Source organism: Podarcis bocagei, assembly GCF_964188305.1.
Source record: "Podarcis bocagei genome assembly, chromosome: 1".
Lineage (NCBI taxonomy): Eukaryota > Metazoa > Chordata > Lepidosauria > Squamata > Lacertidae > Podarcis > Podarcis bocagei.
The window spans coordinates 81,613,395-81,634,568 of record NC_138125.1 but is presented as its reverse complement, the minus strand read 5'-3'; the positions used below and the strand labels follow the sequence as shown (position 1 = coordinate 81,634,568).

Here is a 21,174-nt window from a genome sequence, read left to right as displayed (position 1 = left end):
CATGAACAAGGGCATCAGATGATGATCCCAGGTTCCAGGTAGGTTCATATGGGGAGAACCGGTGCTTGAGGTATTGAAGCCCTAAGCCGTTTAAGGCTTTATTGCTCAAAACCAGCACTTTGACTTGGGCCTGGAAACTAAATTGGCAGCCAGTGTAGTCAGGCCAGGATCAGTGCTAAAACCATTTTGCCTCAGTGAGCAACCTGGCCACCAAATTCTGTACCAGCTGAACTTTCTGAATTATCTTCAGAGGCAGGCAGAGCGGAGACAGGCAGTAGTTTAATGGGAACAAGCAGCTGAACTGGGCAAATGCTCTCATAAGAGCCAGGTTTTAGTTGCTCCCAAAAAAAGCAAGGAGCAAGAGAGACAAATAAACCCACTTGGGGAGCTCTTTCCACAGTCTAGTTGGAAAAGTCATGTCATGGGACTCACCCATGAAATGTCAGGCATTAGGAGGACCATTAAGCAGCTTTGGCTGTTTAGCAGAGCGCCTGGGCAGACTCACATGGAAGGAGTGGATATTTCCCCCTAGATACTGAGGTGTTAACAGTATTTTAGACTCTCACATATACTAACTCAGAACTGTCAGGTTCATAGTTCAGTTTGTCAACCGCTATGTGTCACCAGTAAGCCACTTAAATAAATGTTAATTTTGCAAAATGTCTTTTGATTGCGGTGTCCGGCTCCCATGCCCCCAGTCCTTTTTAACTGAAGAATACAAGGCTTGGTCATGTTGCATTTAGAGGCAAAACTAATTCAGACTACTACACTGGAGACAGAGAAATCTGTGCAACTAGTTTTCCTACAGTTCACTAAGCAGCAGTTGGACAGCAAGTTGCATCAACTGACAGTTTGTTTTCCGGATGACCTAGAAACACAGCTGCAATTCTGTTTCCAACTGATTTGGGGGTTTTTTCTTTTTCTTTTTAACTAACAGTCTGAAGATGAGCATAGTTAATGTTTTGTTTGAACAAAATGCCAGTTGCAAAAGCAACAGCATGTGCTAAAATCTGCTCTGCTCTCTGGCCACAATGTAATTTATCCCAAAGAGAAAACAAATGTTGTAGACCCTTTTTGAGCTTATGAATTGTATTTTATTTATTGAATTTATATACCGCCCTATACCTGGAGGTCTCAGGGCAGTTCACAGAACAAAATCAAAATATAAAACCACAATATATGTAATAATAATAAAAAAAACCTAATGACACCCCTCCCCAAAAAAGAAACATATTTTGAAAGGGCCTAGGATGTCAATTAAATCAACCAAAGGCCTAGTTAAAAAGGAACATTTTTGCCTAGCGCCTAAAGGTGTATAATGAAGGCGTCATGTGAACTTCCTTGGGAAGAGCATTCCACAGACAGGGGGCCACTGCAGAGAAGGCCTGTTCTCATGTTGCTACCCTCTGGACCTCTCAAGGAGGAGGCACACGAAGGAGGGCCTCAGAAGATGATCTCTGGGTCTAGGTAGGCTCATATGGAAAGGGGCAGTCCTTGAGGTATTTGTGGGGAGTTTGGGACAAGGGTTAAGGTTCTGTTTTTAAAATGTTCTGATTTGAAAGGTCAGCAACTAATCCATTTTGCTAAAGCACACTTGGCATAGTCTAGGCTCAACAGTCACCAGTTTTCAAGAACTGGCTTCTAAATCCAGATTTCAGATCTGAACATTTATATTGTATCTGAAAGGTGCCTTTTTATCTGTTTTGCCTTGTTCATCTTAACATTTATAGCCTGCCTTTCCATGATGCATACAGTCCAAGAGAAAAAGTTTTCTTCTGGCTGTTTTTAAATTTTACAGGGTCAACAAGTAAAATCAACTCTGTTCCGAATATAATAATAATAATAATTTATTATTTATACCCCGCCCATCTGGCTGGGCCTCCCCAGCCACTCTGGGCGGCTTCCATAGAAACCAAAAATACACTTAAATATCACACGTTAAAAACTTCCCTGAACAGGGCTGCCTTTAGATGTCTTCTGAATGTCAGGTAGTTGTTTATCACTTTGACATCTTGTGGGAGGGCGTTCCACAGGGCGGGCACCACTACCGAGAAGGCCCTCTGCCTGGTTCCCTGTAGCTTTGCTTCCGAAGTATTCTTTGATAGCCACATTTTAAGCTGCTTGTCAAAAGGTAGCCGTGTTGGCCTTCCTTCGAGTTGATAAGATCCATCTTCTGTTACCACCCACTTAATTTAAGAAGAGGACCTTGGTTCCTGAACAGAGTGCCTAAGTAGGCTTGTGTAGAAGGAGACAGTCCTTAAAATACAAAGGTGGTCTCAGTCCGAAGTCCAGGCCAGAAACCAAACTGATAAGAATCCAGTCCAAATAATCTATATTGTCCAGGAAGTTCAGGGGTGCAGCATGACGAAGCTGCCCTTCAAATTAGTTAATTGTTAGCAAACTGACCAGAATTAGTCCTAGCTTTGAGGTAAGTTGAAGGTCTCTTTGCCGGCCTACTCTTGTGCTAAGCAACTGAACCACCAACCCTGCACTGTGCTACAGCTGCTTAGGAAACACATAGTTTCTTGGGGGGAAAGTGTATTGACCAGTAGGTGCAGTGGGAGGAGCTTTGTGTTGGTTAGGCTGAAAAAGATCGCAAATCCCCAGCGTGTGTGATTTTGATGTTTTATTATGTCCACGAATGTCAAAAAAAGAGGACAGAATTAGTTGCTGGAAGAGCAATGCTGTTTTTTGGTGTGTGTGTGTGTGCTTTAAAAAACCTTTTGCTCTCCATATGCAGTAGGGAAGGAAGAGGGCATTTTGAAATCTCATGATAGATGAAGAATATTAGTTTCCATAAAAGCAAATGTATCTATCTTCCACAAGGTGGCACTAGTGTACAAGGATTCAAGAAGCATGAAATAACTTGAGACATCAAAGAGCCTGATCCTACTGGCCAAATTTAGCATCAGCCATGGCAGCCAATGCGCAATTCTAGTAAAGGCAAGGTTCTTCCTTGCTTTTCAGGCAACCCTGTACCCCACTGTGCTTGGCTTATCACTCCCCTGTCCTCAAAGACCAATAAGGTGGCACTGACTGGTGCCTGGGTAGAGATGTACCATCCCTACAGCAGGATCCTGCTGCACATGGGAGCCAAATCCAGAGCTTGATGTGACCCTGACTTTTTCATAGCACCTGCTCTCTGCTCTGGAATGTATGATGCCATAGTATCTCTGACCATATGTGAAGCATGTGCACTGCACCTCTAATCTCACCTTTGCATCTCTGGGGTGTACTTACTTACTTGCCAGTGTGGTGTAGTGCTTAAGAGCGGTGGACTCGTAATCTGGTGAACTGGGTTCGCGTCTCTGCTCCTCCACATGCAGCTGCTGGGTGACCTTGGGCTATTCACGCTTCTTTGAAGTCTCTCAGCCCCACTCACCTCACAGAGTGTTTGTTGTGGGGGAGGAAGGGAAAGGAGAATGTTAGCCGCTTTGAGACTCCTTCGGATAGTGATAAAGCGGGATATCAAATCCAAACTCTTCTTCTTCAGGGAAGGGACATAGCTCAGTGGCAGAGCCTTTGCATGTGGAAGGTCCCAGATTCCACCCCCAGCATCTCCAGGTAGGGCTAGGAGAGAAGCCAGGGAATGCAGGACAGCATATCACTGGTGAGCAGGGATGGAGAAATTCAACTCAGTTCGTATTTAAAGGCAAACCTGTCAAATTTGCACTTTCCAAAAGAACACGTGAACCAAAACGCGAGAACCAGACAGCCATTGAAATTCACACTAGTCTGAATTTTTACAATGTACTGAACCCGTGCTTACAAAAAATGCATATATCGGGGTAAAGTATACATTAAAATGCATGTATTTGTGGAAATAAACATGCAGAAATGCAACGTAGTGGAGAAAATTGCTTGCAAAAATGTGAATACTAGTCAACGCTGCATACAAAAATGTGTTTATTCCTAGAAAGTCGCACTAAAATGCTGCTGGAATTTTACGAGGATTTTTTTTTTAAAGTAAATTGCTGCGGAAATCTGGAGAACCGAATTTAAGATTGCAATAATGAGAACCTGAGAGAACTGAAACTGGCAGATCCTTCCATCCCTACTTGTGAAGCAGCTTAGGTATAGAGAGTGACTTGTCTAAGAACCAGCCCCCTCACACACACAAACACAGAGCTCTGCCCAACCTAGAGAGTATTAAGCAGGCATAAGCTTCATGCCCCCCCCCCTTTCAGTAACTAAACAAGGGTTATATGTGGTTCATGGTTTCTGCAGTAGTAGGCTGTTCAGATCTCAGTGTTTGCACCAAGGCATCAGGTGTGCTCTTGTATATAAACAGGGCTTGCATGTTGTGGTATTTTTTGCCCTCCTAAAAGAAGTGTTTTTGCTTGGGGTTCCAGACAAACATTCCCTCCATAGCTTGGAGTCACCTCACCCCACTTGTTTTGTTTTCCTTTTCAAAAATGACACTCGGTCCACAGTGGGCTTGTTCTGGAATTTTTAGAACAGGAGTGATCTGCTGCTTTAATACAGCAGCTCATAGACTCTCCTACTTAATACTAGTTTATTATGACAAGCTTCTGCAGACATCAGGCTACAGATGCATTGAAGGGAGTGATAAGAGGGTTTATGTTTTTTCTATTTCAGAAACTAGATTTATAATGCAGGCTAGATGTAATGTGTCGGATATTATAAGCTAGCAAACTGAATCATTACTTTATTACAGGTAGACCGAATGATGTAATGAAAGTGCAGGTTCTGCCAAGAAAAATGTGGAATAGGCAGGCACTAATATGAAGTGCTAGACGTCTCCTGTAACCTAGGAATGTAACACATTGTTGCAGTTTATGCATTCTGATTACAAACTCTGGAATCCTTTCCTACACTTTTAAAATAAAAGTAATTTCTAATTCGCATGCTGGGGAAAAACCAAACTTCCATTTAGTCCAGCATTCCATTTCCAACATAAGTCAAGCAGAATATTTCCTTATTATTTGCCCCTTGCATTTAGTATGCAGAAATATACTACTGCCTATGTACATGGAGGTTCTATTTGACAAATCTAAAAAGATGGCTTTAAATCCTGGAGTGGTCAGGCGGCTTTGAAAACCTTGTAGCTCATGACTCTTGCCCACTGCAGATCACATTGCTGCCCATTGACAAAGATCCTCTTAAATCTTTTTAGATAAGTGATTATGATTCACTGCCTCTGTTGCTACTATTATACACGTGTTCCAGCCTTGCAGGAAAACTGAGAGCAGGAGGTCCCTCTCTGCACAGCAGGTGCACTGCTAGGTACTTGAGAGCATAGGTTGACTCTATGCCACAAATTTGCCTATTCTAATTAATGTTTCTGGGCAAATAAAGGTGGCAAATACCTGGGGACTCACCAGTGGTGTGCTTTGCAACATGCCCACTTAGCCTGTAAAGAAAGTTTAATAAGTTTTTTAAGAGGAGGAGAAAAACAAGCAGGGCACCCAGAGCCCAGCACAAAAGACCCAAGGCTCTGGCCTCTTGGCTATCCAGTGTTGTTGTGCTGTTGGTCCCAAATAGGAGAGCAAGATGTCTCTCTCACCCTTCCCCCGCCCCCCGCTCCATGTTCTGAGTTTATACTTGTATTTCTGGCTTCACTCAGCTCAGCCTGCAGTTTTATCTGCCAAAGGTGCAATCTCTCTGTAGGGATTTTGTCTCTACTCCACCTAACGCTTGTGTGGCTTGCATAGGCCTTTGTGGGATGCAGAACAGTTTGGAACAAATAACAGCCAAGAAGCATTTCTGCGAGAAATGGGCAGAAACGATCCCTTCCTCCTGACCACATCAATCAATAATCTTTATTTTGAAAAACCTAAACAGACATTTCTGTTTAATGGCTTTCCATTTTCTATTAAAACTTGCATTAGTCACATTTTCCATTACAATGTTTTGATTGAGTATCGCCGTATTTCATTGTAAGTCTGTAGGAAAGCTCCTCTAGGCAACCTGATCATTCACCAATCGCCCTGATCTGCTTGCACAAAACTTACACAGTGCTCCCATCAAGCATTTGTTTTGGTTTGTTTATGGGGTGTTAACACACTTTAGCATTGATCATCCGCTCACCCCACATTTTTCAGTACATTTCTCCATCACTTTTCTAATCACTAAAAGTCATTTAAAGGGGGGGGGAGTCTTTGTTGTACTGGGGTGATAAGGAACCTTGATTTGTTTGAGTTGAGCAAACCTAAATTCCCAGTATGTGCCTCAATCCCTCCTGCAAAATAGTGACTGCATGGAGGCACCTAAAGTTGCTCAGTGTTGGGTGTGCAGCAGTCCTTCAGATTACTGGGTTTAGGTGAATGGCTTTCAGATGAAAGATTTGGGGTGGATCATCAGGTGTGCCGAGTCAGTGAATCTCATGCCCACAAACTGGCAGGGGGGTTGTGTAAGCACCCACTGGCCTGAAACAGATTAACAGAATCAGCACAGGTAGCAGCACACCCCAAAGAGACTGCTTGGATGCTGTTGTACAAAACACTACAGAACTTTTAAAGGAGAAATCCTATATACATTTACATGAGATTGTGTAAGATTGTAAGATTGTGCAGCTAGTCATCTTTGAGAGGGGAACAGCTTTCCAGACTGCCTGAATTACTTAGCCAGTAATATGACCTGCTCCTTCCTGCTAAGTTTCCTATCTTCCCTCATTGGCTCAGACAAGGCTCTTCCATATACAACTCCATATTATTAGAGATCAGGAAGGACTTTGCCTAGTCACAGTGTGAGATGATGAAGATGCTAATGCCCCCTGCCATGAACAGCACTCAAATATTCTCATGGCTAAAACATGGCATTTTACAGGGCTGGTCTTGGAATGTTGCTATTTACAAATATGGAGTGAAAGCACATGAAAATAAGGCAACATTGACTCCAGTACTCTCTTTCGGAACTTTTACTATGAGAGACTTTTTGAACTTTGTCCATGTAAGAGCTTTGTGACCGAGAAGAGTCTTTGCAACTTTCAGCAGTGTTGCTGTTCAATGGTGCTCAGGAACACACTTCCCATGGCAGGGGACTATATTCCTCTGTGACCACTATAGGCCTGATTTTGTGCTGGAATGACCCTGCCTCTACTGCAGACCAGCTCAAGGACTAAAGTTAACCATTTCTGAATTATGCTGCTCCTGCAGCTATCCCTTTAAAAGCAGTTTGATCTGCAGCAATTAGCAGATGGTGTTCAGTTCCACACCATGAAAAGCTTCACCTGCTGATTCTGGTATACTTCAGATAGTTCCTGTTCTTTAGCAAGCTAAGCCACTTTTTTCTGGTCAGTTGGCATCACCATCTGCCCCATTGCATCCTCCCAAACTGGACTCTGCTCCCAGGCATCTCACAACTACCAGCAATTTTTATTTCAAGACTGGGCAACCCGAGGCAAGAAAGTTAGTTTCCTTTAGAGTCAGACCCTGTGGGAGCCATTACTTTAAAGAATGCTTACAGACAGAAAAATCAGTGCTCAGGGTTAAGCTTTCAGTCAAGCTGAGCTCTCTCTTTTTAAAAGAAGTCAGATTTCGAATGTGTGGAACGGTACCTAATAAGTGCCTTCACGGTGAATACAGTCAGATGATCAGAACTGTTTGCTAAGTGACAGCTACAGTTTATCAAAAATCAAATGCCAAGTGCCATGGAAATCTAATTTAGAGAAACGGCTTGGCAAGCAAACCTTTCATTTAAACAATTGTGACCATTCAACCAGCTTTACGTTCTTGAATTTAATAAGTTATCAACATTAGATTTTTTTTTTAATGGAGCTAATTGAAACCACTAATTTTTTGACGTCCAGATGGTGAGGAAAGATGATGACTGTGTTATAAACACAGAGGCAAGATAATAGGAGAAAGTGGGAAGCATTAACTGCCCAATCCTATTCAAGATTAGTCAGAGGTAAGTGTACACTTACTTCCTTCCAAGTAAGTGTACACAAGGGTAGTCTAAGATCCTTAGCAAATTTTATTATCTCTTTATAAAAAACAGTCCTTCTATTACGCCTTGATCCAAAGTTCATTGTATTTAATTCCTATTCATTTCAGTGTGAACTAAAATAAGTCATGACCAATTTGTTCTATTTATTTCAATGGGACCTCAGCTCAGCTAGCAGTCTGGATCCAACCCGTTTTCTTTTTTACCCCCCTCATACCTTGGAATATCACTGTTCCTAAACTGAGCTCCATAGTTTATGGTAGACTATTATTATTATTTGATATATATATTGTTTAAAACAAAGCAGATGGAGCTGAAGTGTATCAGAAATAGCTGGTTCTTCAGTACAAAAGCCTCCTTTAAGGAAACTAGCCAGCACAAATATGCTCTGGCCTGCGCCACAACTGTAAACAACTGCTGGTGAGAAACACAGAACAGCTGCACCATATTAGTAGAAGAAAGATCAGGAACAGTAACCTAGCAATTCAAAGCCCTCACATTTTATTGCTGGACAAAAGTTTAAAGATGTCACAAATCAGACTAACCTAGTGGTTCTGGGGCAATGTATTGGCCTGCTGTTTGCTGAGTTATTATGACATCAAGTGTCCTGCTTTACTGGAAAAAAAGAAATGGCAGTCTTTACTGCTAGGTAGTGCTTATAGATGGTCAGTCCTTTTCCCTTCTCTTGCTTCGGGTGCATGAAGTTCTGCAGCTCAGAAAGAGCAGGGATCTAAAGAGGGAGGACGGACCTATTGAGGAAGGTGATGAAGCAGCAGGGAACAAGAGATCCCATGGTAGGAGGTGGACAAGAAATCCACTTTCTGCTCAGGTTCCCAGGTGAGTGCTGCAGTAGTTCATCACAGCCCGGAGCTGTCATCAGAGGTTGGTTGTGGATGGGCCTCACACCTTCACCAAGAACCCACAGCCCATGCAGGCTCATCACAGCTTCCCAATCCAGTTCTCCCTAGCAACATTTATTAGGGGGACATGTCTGGCAGCATTGGTAATAAAAGAAGCTCCTGATTCACTGTTGCCACCACAGAGTGTGTCTTCTTGCCCAAGGGCCTTCCAAACCCTTGAGCTGGCACTGCAGGAGAGGATGCAAAGGCTGTGGGTGTGACAAGTCAGCCAGTTTTGTGGCTAAGGGAAGAGAGCCTATCAGTCCTTGAACTCCTAGGTCAGGTACATGGTGAAGTTCACTGTTTTACCTATAACAGGGGTAAGCAGTCTTTCTTTTTTCCTGTTGAAGGTCACATTCTCTCAGGTGTTATCTGTTGGAGAGGCCCTTTCACCAGTGGTGGGCCAAGCCAGAGCTGATGATGAGCAAAACTAGAGGTGCCGTATGGGGTTTGATGGGCTTACTCACAAGTAAGTATACAGAGCACTTTTGGGGTACCAATACAGCCACTGTTCTTGAAAGCAAGTGATTGTCATTCCTTCTTACTGATGTTCTCTCTTTCTATCTTATTTTAGAGAGAGATATAGATATTGATGCACGCATCTGACAAGAGCCTACCAATTTCTCTCAGCATGGGCTGCGAGGGGGAATTTATTTTCCCCAAGCCATACAACCAAGAAACAATTAAGACCAAAAAAAACCCCTTCCATCAATTTATTTTTACCAGATAAATACTACCCCTTTGAAATGTCCCAAAAATACATATAAAAGGGTGGGACGAAAATTCCTGGAAAAATAAGGAGATAGAAGAATGGGGCAGCTGTGACCAGTGGCATCAAAAGTGCCTGGATACAATTCAAGTCAGGACTAAAAATGATTTATCCACACTCAGTTTGAAGGGTACAATGGACTAGGACCAATAATGGAGTTACTATAGTGACCGAATAGCTAAGCTGTAAACAAAAACTGGACTGTGGGGGTTATAGGCAAGAGAATGCCAACACTTGGGAGGCCTCTCTTCCAGTCCAAGTGCTTCCCCTAAAGTTACCTAGCTCAGAAGCAATTGGAAGTGATAGTTTAAAACCACAACAGCTAACTTCATATTTCCTTTTAACAAAAAGAAAGGAAAGAGCCAGGAAATAACAACGTATATGCTTGTGGGGACAGTGGAGGAAGTTATTTAAGTCAGGCATTGATGGCCTGCTCAGTAGCAGGCTTTATGTGTTAGAATGCTGGACATTCACACTCGGTCTCCCTTGGACTGCAAAAACAAATCCATTACAGAACGTCTGAATGAAACCTCCTCACAACCCACCTTTTCCATCAAGCCTTTGGTTGGTTCCTGTGCCCAACTGTAACCTACCCTGTAACTAAACCCAAGCACCCTCCCTCCTCTTCTCCAGTGCCTCAGTACAGAAGCACCATTTGCTTGCAAGCAGGAAATGCATTAAGGTGTCTCTTGAGGTATGTTGGGGTAAATGCTTAGGGTGGGTCTCAATCCTGGCCCCACACTGACTAGCCAAGAGTACCTCAAATTGGTCTGTTAGTATTATGTAGCAAGAGGAAGCAACAAACCTTTCCCCTAAAAGCCCAATATCCAAGCCCAGAATCTTGTTCTCACCTTCAGACAAGGGATTCCTCTCCCTGGAATTGTGTGCTAGAATCAGAGCAGCTGTGGGTCCTTTGGGGAGGCTTTCAGCCATGAGAAGTTGCCATCAGGAAGTGAAAGGGACTTCAGAAATACAGACCAGGAATGTAAAAATCAGGCAGCAAAGTTTCTTAAAGAAAAAGTTTTTATTTGGATTTTTGTCAGACAAAAAGCAAATAGGGTGCATTCAGGAAAATGAAGAATGCCCACCCCCCCTTTGGGGCAGTCAACTTATATACCTTTCTGCAAAGCACAGTTCAGCCCCTTGGCATCCCTTTAGCCAATGATTGACAATTTCCTATGGTCATTGATACATATTCATTAAAGCTCAACCAATGAATAAATTGGTGTGTCCTTTCGGTTCCAAGTTGCCTATTCCACTAGGTGGCGCTACTGGCTTATAATCTACTTAACCTCTTTAATAGTTCCAGGAAGTGCCCCTGAACCCCCCGCTTCCAAGAAATGTCCTTGTGGTTTAGCAACTTCACACCTAAGCGTTATATCTGGAGCCTGGCGGTCAGCAAACATCCTGCTACTTGCCTTTGTCAGGGGTCGTTTCTCAGAAATGGCTTAACCTCAACTGGCAAACTTCCTGCAGGGGCAAGCTAGCTGCACCCACAAGCTTGCATGCTTGCTGTTTGCAAGGCAAGAGAGAGAAAAATAGTTTTAGCTGCTTGCGTTTAGCTCTGGCCTGGCTCTCAACTGGTCATCCTGACCTTCACCCCTGCATTCCCCCCTTTCCATCACGAAAATGCTGACCGGTCACGGTTCTCCATTTTCGCTTGATGGACCTATAGGTACAATATCATAGAGAGCCAGGATATAGGTACGTGTTGCTGCATTAACTGAGCGGCTTACCATTTGGCGTACAATCTGAATAAGGCAAGGCAAAAAGCATGATAAGAATAATACGGTAACGAAGAGAAGTAAAATCACAAGCAAAATCTCTTTTAACCATGACCAACCTGGGAGTTAAGAACTAATTCAACTACATACACTGGGGAGACCTGCACCATCTAGACTAATTTTGTGGTACAAATCAGCCTGTAACACTCAGACCTGTTCAGGCTCTTAGCTACAGCTGTTGTCATATTCAGGAAGGTGTTTTCCTTCCACCCTGTGGCCATTTGAGAGGTGAGAACCATCAGGAGGCAGGGTATGATCCACATCCTGATTCGAGGAATGTTCGGTGGCCCAGAACAAAGAACTGTACCACCAACACAGAAATACCACAAAAAGGGTAATACCGCAGGCCAAAGGGATGGTGGCCCACGAAGGCCAGGGCATGGGGCCTCTAACTCCTGGCCCTGCTACGGCGTGAACAGCGTGCACACACGTAGCGTTCCCACTCTACACAGGGAAAAGTGGCCGCCTGGCACTGATACACTGTTAGGCCTCGGGAGCTATAGGGATGGCAATAGACTCTGTAAAGTTCAAAGGCTGGTCCTACTGGGTGGAGGTCACCTATGTGGTCTCTGACCAGGGCCTATGGAGGCTGAAGCCTGGGGTGGCAACCCTTATGCAGCCACAAGAATACCCTACCACATTCAAGGGTATTAGATGTGGAGTTACCAGGCCAGGTATTCTTCTGGGATTATGGGAGGCTCGAGCCACCACGACAACCACAGGTGGGGCTGCAGGATTTACTGGCACTTGTTCAGCAATTTCAATGTGCACCTGGTTCAGGCTCCCTCCCCTGCAATATTTGCATTAAGATAGGCTCTGACCCATGCAACACCTGGATTAAGATTAGGACCTGGTCTACCAGATGGGGTTGGTACAGTGCTCTACCTCCCGATTGACAGTTGGTTACCCCCCCACAACAGCAAGAGCGGTCCAGAACTCGATAGATTTCGACCGTCTCTGCAACTTCCCGTAGGAGCAGTACCCATGTGCGCTGGACAGTGGTGTGGAAGAGAAGCCACAGTGGGGTAGTGGGATGTTTCAATACGGCAACCTCATCAAAGCCCTGTTCCCAATAACCAATGAGCACGCCATTTCTTACCACTGGCAAGACGAACCAGTCGTAGCAGAGGTCCGCAGGCCAATAGGGTTGGTATGGCTCAGTGGGGTCAGGACAATAGGACATAGAGCAAATCAATACAGAACATAATAGAGAAAAGGGGAAAGTCCTTGTGAAAGTCCTTGTGATGATCACTCGCAGGATCTCGTTGCCCGTGGCCCCAACGCACTCCCGGTGGCGTCGGACGCAGGGGTGATGATCAGACGCGTGTGATGCACCCAGGGAATCACGTCGGCTACTCTCACCGCAGTTGGGATGGAGAGGAGGACGGTATACGGGCCTCGCCACTTAGGGATGAGGGGGTTGCGCTTCCACGCTGTCACCCGGCTGGAACTGGTGGACCGGCTCAGCGAGACTGCACGGTGTAGGCTCGAGGTAGTACCTGGAAAGGGAAGCAAACACACACGGGGACAGGAATTGCACTTGTTCCTGAGTGATGTGATCTCCCACCCGCCCCAAACTGGCGGGGATGTCTCGGACGAAAGGGGTGGCCTGCCATACAAAAGTTCAAAGGGTGATAGTCTCAGTCTCTTGGTTGGAGCGCTCCGAATCTGAAACAAGGCAATGGGCAGGACATCTATCCAGTGTAGTCCCGTCTCCTGGGTCAGCTTGGCCAAGTGGGTTTTCAAGGTGCGATTCATACACTCAGGTTTTCCCGAACTCTGGGGTCTGTAGGCTGCGTGTAGCCTTCAGTTTATCTGCAGCGCCTTGCACACTTCTTGCACAACTTTATCAATGAAGGCAGGGCCATTGTCACTGCCAATACTTCTGGGGAGGCCAAATCGGGGTATGAGTTCATGTAACAGTTTCTTGGACACTTCACGAGGTATCTCTGTTCTAGTGGGGTATGCCTCTGTCAGGGTGCAGACAAACACAAGCAGGTATTTGATGCCCCTAGTTGGTGGTAGTTCAGTGAAGTCCACAATCAGGCTTTCCATAGGGGTAAAGCCCACGTGTTGTACGCCCGGTGGAGGAAGGTGGCCTTGTCTGGGGGTGTTCTTGGCGCACAGGACACACCTCTGGGATATAGCAGCAACTAGTTGAGAAAGGTTAGTGATATAGAAAAGTCTCCCAAGGTGTGCTCTGGCAGCTGGACCCCCTAGATGAGTGGACTCGTGGTAATTCTTCACAATCACGGTAGCCAGATGTTGGGGCACAAAAACACGGTTTTCTGGTAGACGGAACCATCCCTCCTGGAGTGTTGCTCCTTCCTGGCGTGCCCACTGTTGCTCCTCCGGTGTGTAGCGTGGTTCCACATCGTCTGGAGTGAGTTGTGGGATGAGGGCTGCGTTGAGTGCTGGTGGAGGTTTCAAAGCTGCTTCACGAGCTGCGTGGTCTGCCTTCCGGTTGCTCCTAGTGACCATGTCCCGGCCTCTCCCATGGCCTTTGCAGTGCATCACGGCAATCTCTTCGGGACCCCATGCTGCTTCCAGTAACATCTCAACTTCTGGACGTTAGCCTTGCATCCAGCTGCCAATTGCAGGGCAATGCCTTTTGCTGTTGGACTTCGCCTCAGAGCACAAACAACTCTTGGAGACTTTGGCTTTCTTAGAGCGGCTTAGAGCTTTCTTGGAACGGCTTGCCTGGCTTGCACCCCCACTTCTGGGTGCTCTGCTGCCTGAGGAACAACTTGTAACTGCCTTTCTGGGTGCTCTGCTGCCTGAGGAACAACTTGTAACTGCCTTCCTCTTCCCAGGTCTCAGCCTCTCTCCAGCCCACAGTCCATCACACAGATTTATTGAAGCGTAGAAACAACTTCCCAAAACAGCCTCAGCCCCCTCTGGGCTTGGTACTTTTTCTGGGCATCCTCTAGCCCCCTCTGGGCTTTCTGGGCGTCCCACAGCCCCTTCTGGGCTTCCAGCCCCCTCTGGTCTGGCTGCTACTGTGGCCTGACATGCTGTCTTCAGTGGCTGCCACGCTACCCAGGGCTTCCTCCCTTGGAGTATTGGCAACAGCCAAGAATCAAGGCTGGCCCTTAAAATGGCTAGGACCCTTTGGTCTCTCTAGAACATCAGGCACGTCTGCTTCACAAGCTTCCACTGCGCCTGCAGACTTCTCAATGGGTTGGGCAAAGCCTGTTTCAGCCTGTGTACCCCTTATATTCCATAAGGGTGAGAACCGAATGGGGCACATTCACATGCATCTCCTGGCCAAACGTGAACTTGCCTGTTTCTTCCACTAGTGTGGCGGTGGCAGCGACAGGCCACAGACAGGGTGGCCAGCCTTTCACTGTGGAATCTAATTGCTTGATAGTCTCAAAGGCTTCTTGTTGGGCCGGTCCCCACTCAAAGGGGTCTCTTTCCCTTCCTCTGGTAACTTAATTTAGAGGTTTTGCTAAAATACTGAAGCCTGGGATTCCGATTCTCCACAACTTTAAACTTGTCTTTTAGGGATATCACAATCTCTGCCTTTTCTTGCAGTGACCTTTTGACAATTTCTAGATGGTCAGTATGTTCAGCAAGTTGTCTGGATAAATTAGCTAAATCTTCATCCCTTTTTTTTGCATTTTGTAAAGTGAGCTGGGTGTGTGAATCTTTCACTGATTTCAGCTCATTCACAAAACTTTGTTCTTTGTTTTTCTTTTAATTTTAGTAACTTGTTCAATTTCTCCTTTACAGAGATATGTTCATCGACCTGGGATTTAAAATGGTCTGTTCCTCCTTACATTCTATTCCTGTTTCTTGCAATTTTGTAGCTGATTTACTTATTTGTTCTTTAAACAATTTAATTTGTGACTCACACCCCATGAGTTTGTTGTTTTAAGTAACATCACAAGTATTGATTGTAGAATGAAGATCTTTAACTGTTTGGCTAGTCTCTTTGTTTTGCCTAACAAATTCTTCATTCTCTTTTGTTTTACTAACGTTTTCAATTTTTTTTTTCCCTCAGCCAGTTCTGATTTTATTGCACTTAACTGTTCAGAAAGTTCTGAAAGCTTTCTGCCTCCACTGTTCACACCTTTGGTTTGTAGATCTTTCAGTAACTGGACTTCCCTTTCAGCCTTAGACAACACTATTTCCCTGTCTTGCATTTCATCCTCTTTGCACTTGATCTGACATTTCAGAATATTAATCTGCTCAGAATACACATTTGTATTTGAAATAATAGCAGAAATTTCTTTGTCTTTCTCAGCTAAAACCTCTCTGAGGTTGTCAAATTCTCTTCCATGCCTCTGGAGGTCTTGAATTAGTTGAGACCTCTCTTCTAAATGACTTGTGTTTAATCTATTAAGTCCTTCATTTGTCTGTTCAAGATCCTGTTACATTAATTCTATAGCAGCATCCTGTTTCATGCTCTTTTCTTTTATTTTCCTCTGTTAATGCAGTAATAACTGCTTACTGTTCTGTACACTCTTCTCCATAAACACTGCACTTCTTCTGGACATCTTCCCTCTCCAAAACCTGACATGAGGGAGTGACTTTGCAATGTTCAGTCCTGCATTTCTTCAACCAGGGGGGGGGGGGATTGTCATCTACCACCTTCAGCCAGTTGTCTATATAGGGAATCTGGTCAGGATGTCCCCCCTGGTCTATGCTGATTTTGGTCCTTCCTTGAAGTTGTTTAACATACATTGAAGGGGGATTACTGGACCTTTCAAGCCTTTCAAGCCTCCCCCCTCCCATTTTCAGTATGGCCCTGTACAGCGTCCCCACACCAAACACTCACACATTCATTTCGCAACTTTTCTCACCCAGGTGCGGTCGCCCGACTGGGAAATGGAGTACTTGTTGCTACGACCCCAGGGGAATGCCCCGGGGTAACACACATACATGCACAAAATGCCTCTCTCGTTGGACGCTTGCACGACACACTAACCACCCTGTGCCCCCCCTTTTTCTCCTTCCTAATACCAAAGCGTGGGTGGTTATCAGGGGTCAACCTTTCTCCTTAATGCCACTATCCACGCTGGAGATTTGATCAGGATCTCCCTTCTCCTTAATTAAAAGGAGGATTTCCTATCCCCTCAGGGCTTGTTGCCATGTACTCACCCCAGCCGGCTGTTCTCTGCCCTGTCCTCCCAACCTCGGCTCTTCAAATCCGTTGTCCTCTGTCCCAGGATACAGCAAGAGGGTCAAGTTGCCTTCTGTCCCCCTCCGAAGAAAAGGTTCGGTGTGCACTTGGAAGCCAGGAGGTCCGTTGGCCCTCCGCCGTCTCTGCCCAGAGGTCAAGGGAGCTGCCTCCTGGTCTCTGAGGACACTTAAAGTCCTTCTGATCCGAGTCACTTTTGGCACCAGAAATGAAAGGGACTTCAGAAATACAGACCAGGAATGTAAAAATCAGGCAGCAAAGTTTCTTAAAGAAAAAGTTTTTATTTGGATTTTTGTCAGACAAAAAGCAAATAGGGTGCATTCAGGAAAATGAAGAATGCCCACCCCCCCTTTGGGGCAGTCAACTTATATACCTTTCTGCAAAGCACAGTTCAGCCCCTTGGCATCCCTTTAGCCAATGATTGACAATTTCCTATGGTCATTGATACATATTCATTAAAGCTCAACCAATGAATAAATTGGTGTGTCCTTTCGGTTCCAAGTTGCCTATTCCACTAGGTGGCGCTACTGGCTTATAATCTACTTAACCTCTTTAATAGTTCCAGGAAGTGCCCCTGAACCCCCCGCTTCCAAGAAATGTCCTTGTGGTTTAGCAACTTCACACCTAAGCGTTATATCTGGAGCCTGGCGGTCAGCAAACATCCTGCTACTTGCCTTTGTCAGGGGTCGTTTCTCAGAAATGGCTTAACCTCAACTGGCAAACTTCCTGCAGGGGCAAGCTAGCTGCACCCACAAGCTTGCATGCTTGCTGTTTGCAAGGCAAGAGAGAGAAAAATAGTTTTAGCTGCTTGCGTTTAGCTCTGGCCTGGCTCTCAACTGGTCATCCTGACCTTCACCCCTGCAGAAGCAGCCTTATGGTTGCATTTATAGTGAGGTTGGTAGTGCTTCACATATATCACCTCAGTCATCCTTACCACAACCTTTTAAGAAAGGTTAGTGTCATCGATTCCAATATTGCATAAGAGGTTTTGTATGAGGTTGGACTTAATGAGACCAGGGGTCTGCCAACCTTTGAACTGGGGACCTCCCAGCTTACAAACCATAAATTGTTTGGAAAGTCTGAAGTTTGGTCCAGTCAGTATGGAAAAAAATGTGTTCTGGGTCTGGGTCTCCAACTACAGTTGTGAGGAAAAAATGGGAATGGACTGGGCAGGCACATCTCTTTGGCTGTCTCCACGCAAGGCACATTGAATGTTTTATCTTTCTTTGGAAGAGGGGAATTTTGGCAGATAGTTTCTTCAGCCAACCTCGCCTCTTTTGACCTAAAGGAAATACAGCCCTACTTCAGTGGTGCAATTTGGTGGTAACTGACTTAGGAGAGGGCCTCCTGGGCTTTGCGAGTTGCCGCCTCTTTTTAGGCGGGAAAGTGGTAATGCGGGCCTGCTGCTGCTGCTGCATTTTGAGGCCGCCCTGCTCATTCTGCTGCGTGAGGCCCAGCCCAGGACTTCGGGCCCCCGAGACCTGCCCCTCTTCGCCCGCCTTCCAGAAGTGACCTTGGAACTGAGCACTCCCCGGTTGGTGAAGGGGCAAGAAAGGCCCTCCCCGTCGCCCACTTCGCAGCCTCTGCAGCTAAGCCTCGGAGGAGGCACATGTGGTTTGGCGCGGCGCCAGCCAGAGCATCCCTGGCGTGCCCTTGCTGGGGGCCGCCTCCGCCTAGGCCAAGCCCTTCTCTACCGGGGCTGGGGTGGGGCTCTTTGCTGCGGGAGGGCCGGCCAGCGCCGGCGTTTCCTTGGGTTGCTCGTCCCCGCTCTCTTTCCTTCCCTCTCTGACCCCGTGGATTTTTCTCCCGAAGGAGAGGGCGCGAGAGGGGTGTGTGCGCTCGCGCTGAGCGACCTCTCCAGGCATTGCAGGGGTGCTTGGCGCTCCCGCAGTCAGGCGAGCAGCGGGCTTCGGTGAATCCTGCCGCCGCTCGCTTAGCTCCCGCCTTGCGGGAAGGGAGCACTCCCGCCCAAATTCCAACCCTCGGCTCAATCTCTTTTGGAAAGAAGCCACCGGCTTCTTTTTTTCCCCAGCTGGAGAACGAGAGGGGAGGGCGGGGGTGACTCAGGCTGCTGGCGCCGCCGCCGCTCCTCCATGAAAGAAGCTCAGCAAGAAGAATTGATTCCTTTGCCTCTCATCTCAGGCCGCCGGGGCAGAAAGAGAGAAAGGAGCGAGAGCATGCTGGTGATGCGCTGCTGCTGAGGAGCCCGAGCCGAGCTGCAGAGTTTGCTAGGTCATTAGTGCTGCACCAAACTCCGGGCGAGGTAAGTGGCGCCGCTGCTGCTGCACACAAAGCGCTCGGCAGCGTTTGGGAAGTAAGCCCGGGCGGGAACTGTGGTTTGTCGGGAGAGAATGGCAAACGCAGCAGGCAGTTTTCTCGGCAGGAGGCTCAGTTTTGTGTCTCTGTGCTGGCACAATGCAACGAGGCATGCTGTTTTTCTGCACCGAACGGAGCGCCTTAGTTTGATCCCTAGCAAACCTCGCTCGCTCAATGCGATCAGCGGGGCTGTGCTGCAGACTGGCATCGTGGCGGCCTTGATCCGCGGTCCGATCCCGGACAACGAGAGGGACGAAAGTCACCAGGCATCTTTGCAAAGTTTGCGCCTCGGTTGCCTGTGCGTAGCCCCGGGGCTGTTTGGTTGAGCGTGCCTTCCTGCGGCGTGGAGCCCTCGTGGGTTTCAAGAAGGGAGAACTGTCCGGGAAACTCCAGTTTATCCTAGGAAGATGCTTTTCGGCCGGCCATTAAGTCTAGGGTTACGGGGAGCTGCTGGATGGAAAGGGATGGGATTGGGAAATCGGAATAATGGCAGTGGAAACAATGGGCGCAAAAACTGAGGCTGGGCTGCCAAAGTGTATTCAGGAGGAGCAGAGCTGCTTAGAAAGAGTCTAGGCGTGGGAGGGAAATGCATCAAGGGTAAGAGAGACCTAGTCTAAAAAAGAGCAGGCGCATCTCTATTAAAAGAATGGCTGGGGGCGGGAGGGGAGACCCCCACAAAACCAGATCTCAATATTGCGACCTGAATTAGTTGTGTTCCTTACAAATGAATCTCCAGTTCAGTTTCTAAGTGGGTGGCTTTGTGTTTCACATCCGATGCTTCAGTCTATTCAAGGACTCTGAACCCAGGAAAGCTTTCTGTTATTGCAGTTCATTTATTTGTGTGTGTGTGTAGATGTTCCTGGAAGTTTTCACCTCCTGGCTGGGACCACTGTTGAGAGCTTGCAAAGCTTTGTGATCTAGTTCAGGGTGACCTGCCAGTGATTCTCTCTTAATGTACGTTCGTTTCTTTCTTCACATGGTTGGTGGCAAGAGCAAAAAATGTGGTGCTCACTTGCAAGCCTCCAAAGATACCTTTGACATGGGGATGATTGAAGAGAGGATGACTGACAGGCTGTGATGACTGTAACCAAACTGTCTTGCCTCCACTTCGCCTTTGAAGAACGGAGCGACAAGATTGCTTTATTAAGAGAGTTAGGCTTTAGATACTTTCACCACTGTTGTCCCTATGTTCTGATTAAAGCTGTCATTTCATACATCTGTCTCTTATGTGTGTGTGCATGCATGTGCACACACACCGTAGGGACATCTGGAGTGCTTTAGTTTTATTTCTTACCTTCCGAAGAAAAGTGCATGTGTCGTAGAAGATAGGCTGTGTAATATGGCATGAATAATGGATTGCTTTGTATGAGGAATTCTTTGCTCACGCGTAAATGAAGAGCCTTTGGTGATGACAATTTCAGAAAAGCTGTTAGGTAGAAGGTGACAGTCACTTAAAAAAAGAAATTCTACAAAATATCTTTAAAGAGGTGGAAGGGGATTCCCTTCCATAAGCCCCGTTACAATTTTCTGTTGGGATAGGATTTATTTTAGAGCCCTCCTTTTTGGCAAGCCTTCAGTGTGGCTTGCAATTTATCCATAACAGTGTGATATTTAATTCCCGCTCCCCAACTGGTATTCCATACTTCTTGCTAGGTTATTAGGGCAAGTAGCAGGCACAAAGTTTTCTCTTCTCACCCTGCTAATAAGCCTGTGGAAGTGAGAAATACTGCTTAGCCCAAGGTCACCAGAGAACTGCATTGCTGAACAGTGGTTTCTTAACTAGGTTCTCCCTGGTCCAAGTAAAAAACTTCGTCCATTGCCATAATACTGGCTTTATAATAATGCACACACTAGTGTTAAATAATACAACACACGGTCAGGATCAGGTACGGTCACCAAAGTGGCGTCATGCTAATTTTCCTGCTTCACCGAAAGATGCCAGAAATTAAAATTTATTGCAGTGTAACATACCTTTGATGAGAATGGTAATGACACACTCAACCTTTCCATAGAAAACCAACCTTCTCAGACAAATATTGGACAATATCCTACCCCAGTGCAGAATTCACACAACAGTAGTCCTTGTTACACATAGTCCTTTAGGTCCGATATTGTTGACCAGCAAACTGTGGTGCTCCTTATGGTGTTGAACTCCACTCGCGTCATCCCCAGCCAACATGGTTAATAGTCAGGGATGGTGGGAGATATTGTTACCCCATCTACATCTCATGACATTGCCACACCCACAGTAGTTAATAATGGCCCCAAATTCTAGTAGCCGCTGGAAATTTACCATTTGCACTTGTCTTTCTGTAATCAAAATGCTCCTGGGACATAAATCCCCCCCAACTA

General features: G+C 46.1%; 1 protein-coding gene across 2 annotated transcripts in view; it reads left to right on the top strand.

Moving 5' to 3' along the window:
- Window positions 1-8,861: 8,861 nt before the first annotated feature.
- Window positions 8,862-21,174, top strand: part of SYT12 (synaptotagmin 12) — a 67,343-nt gene continuing 55,030 nt past the window's right edge. The window contains exons 1-2 of one of the 2 annotated variants that reach the window (XM_081212554.1): window positions 8,862-9,276; window positions 18,649-18,769. The gene's annotated coding sequence lies outside the window, so the exon portion shown is untranslated. Of the gene's footprint in view, window positions 9,277-17,466; window positions 18,041-18,648; window positions 18,770-21,174 lie in introns of those variants that run through there. The other variant, XM_081212555.1, reaches the window with a different exon arrangement.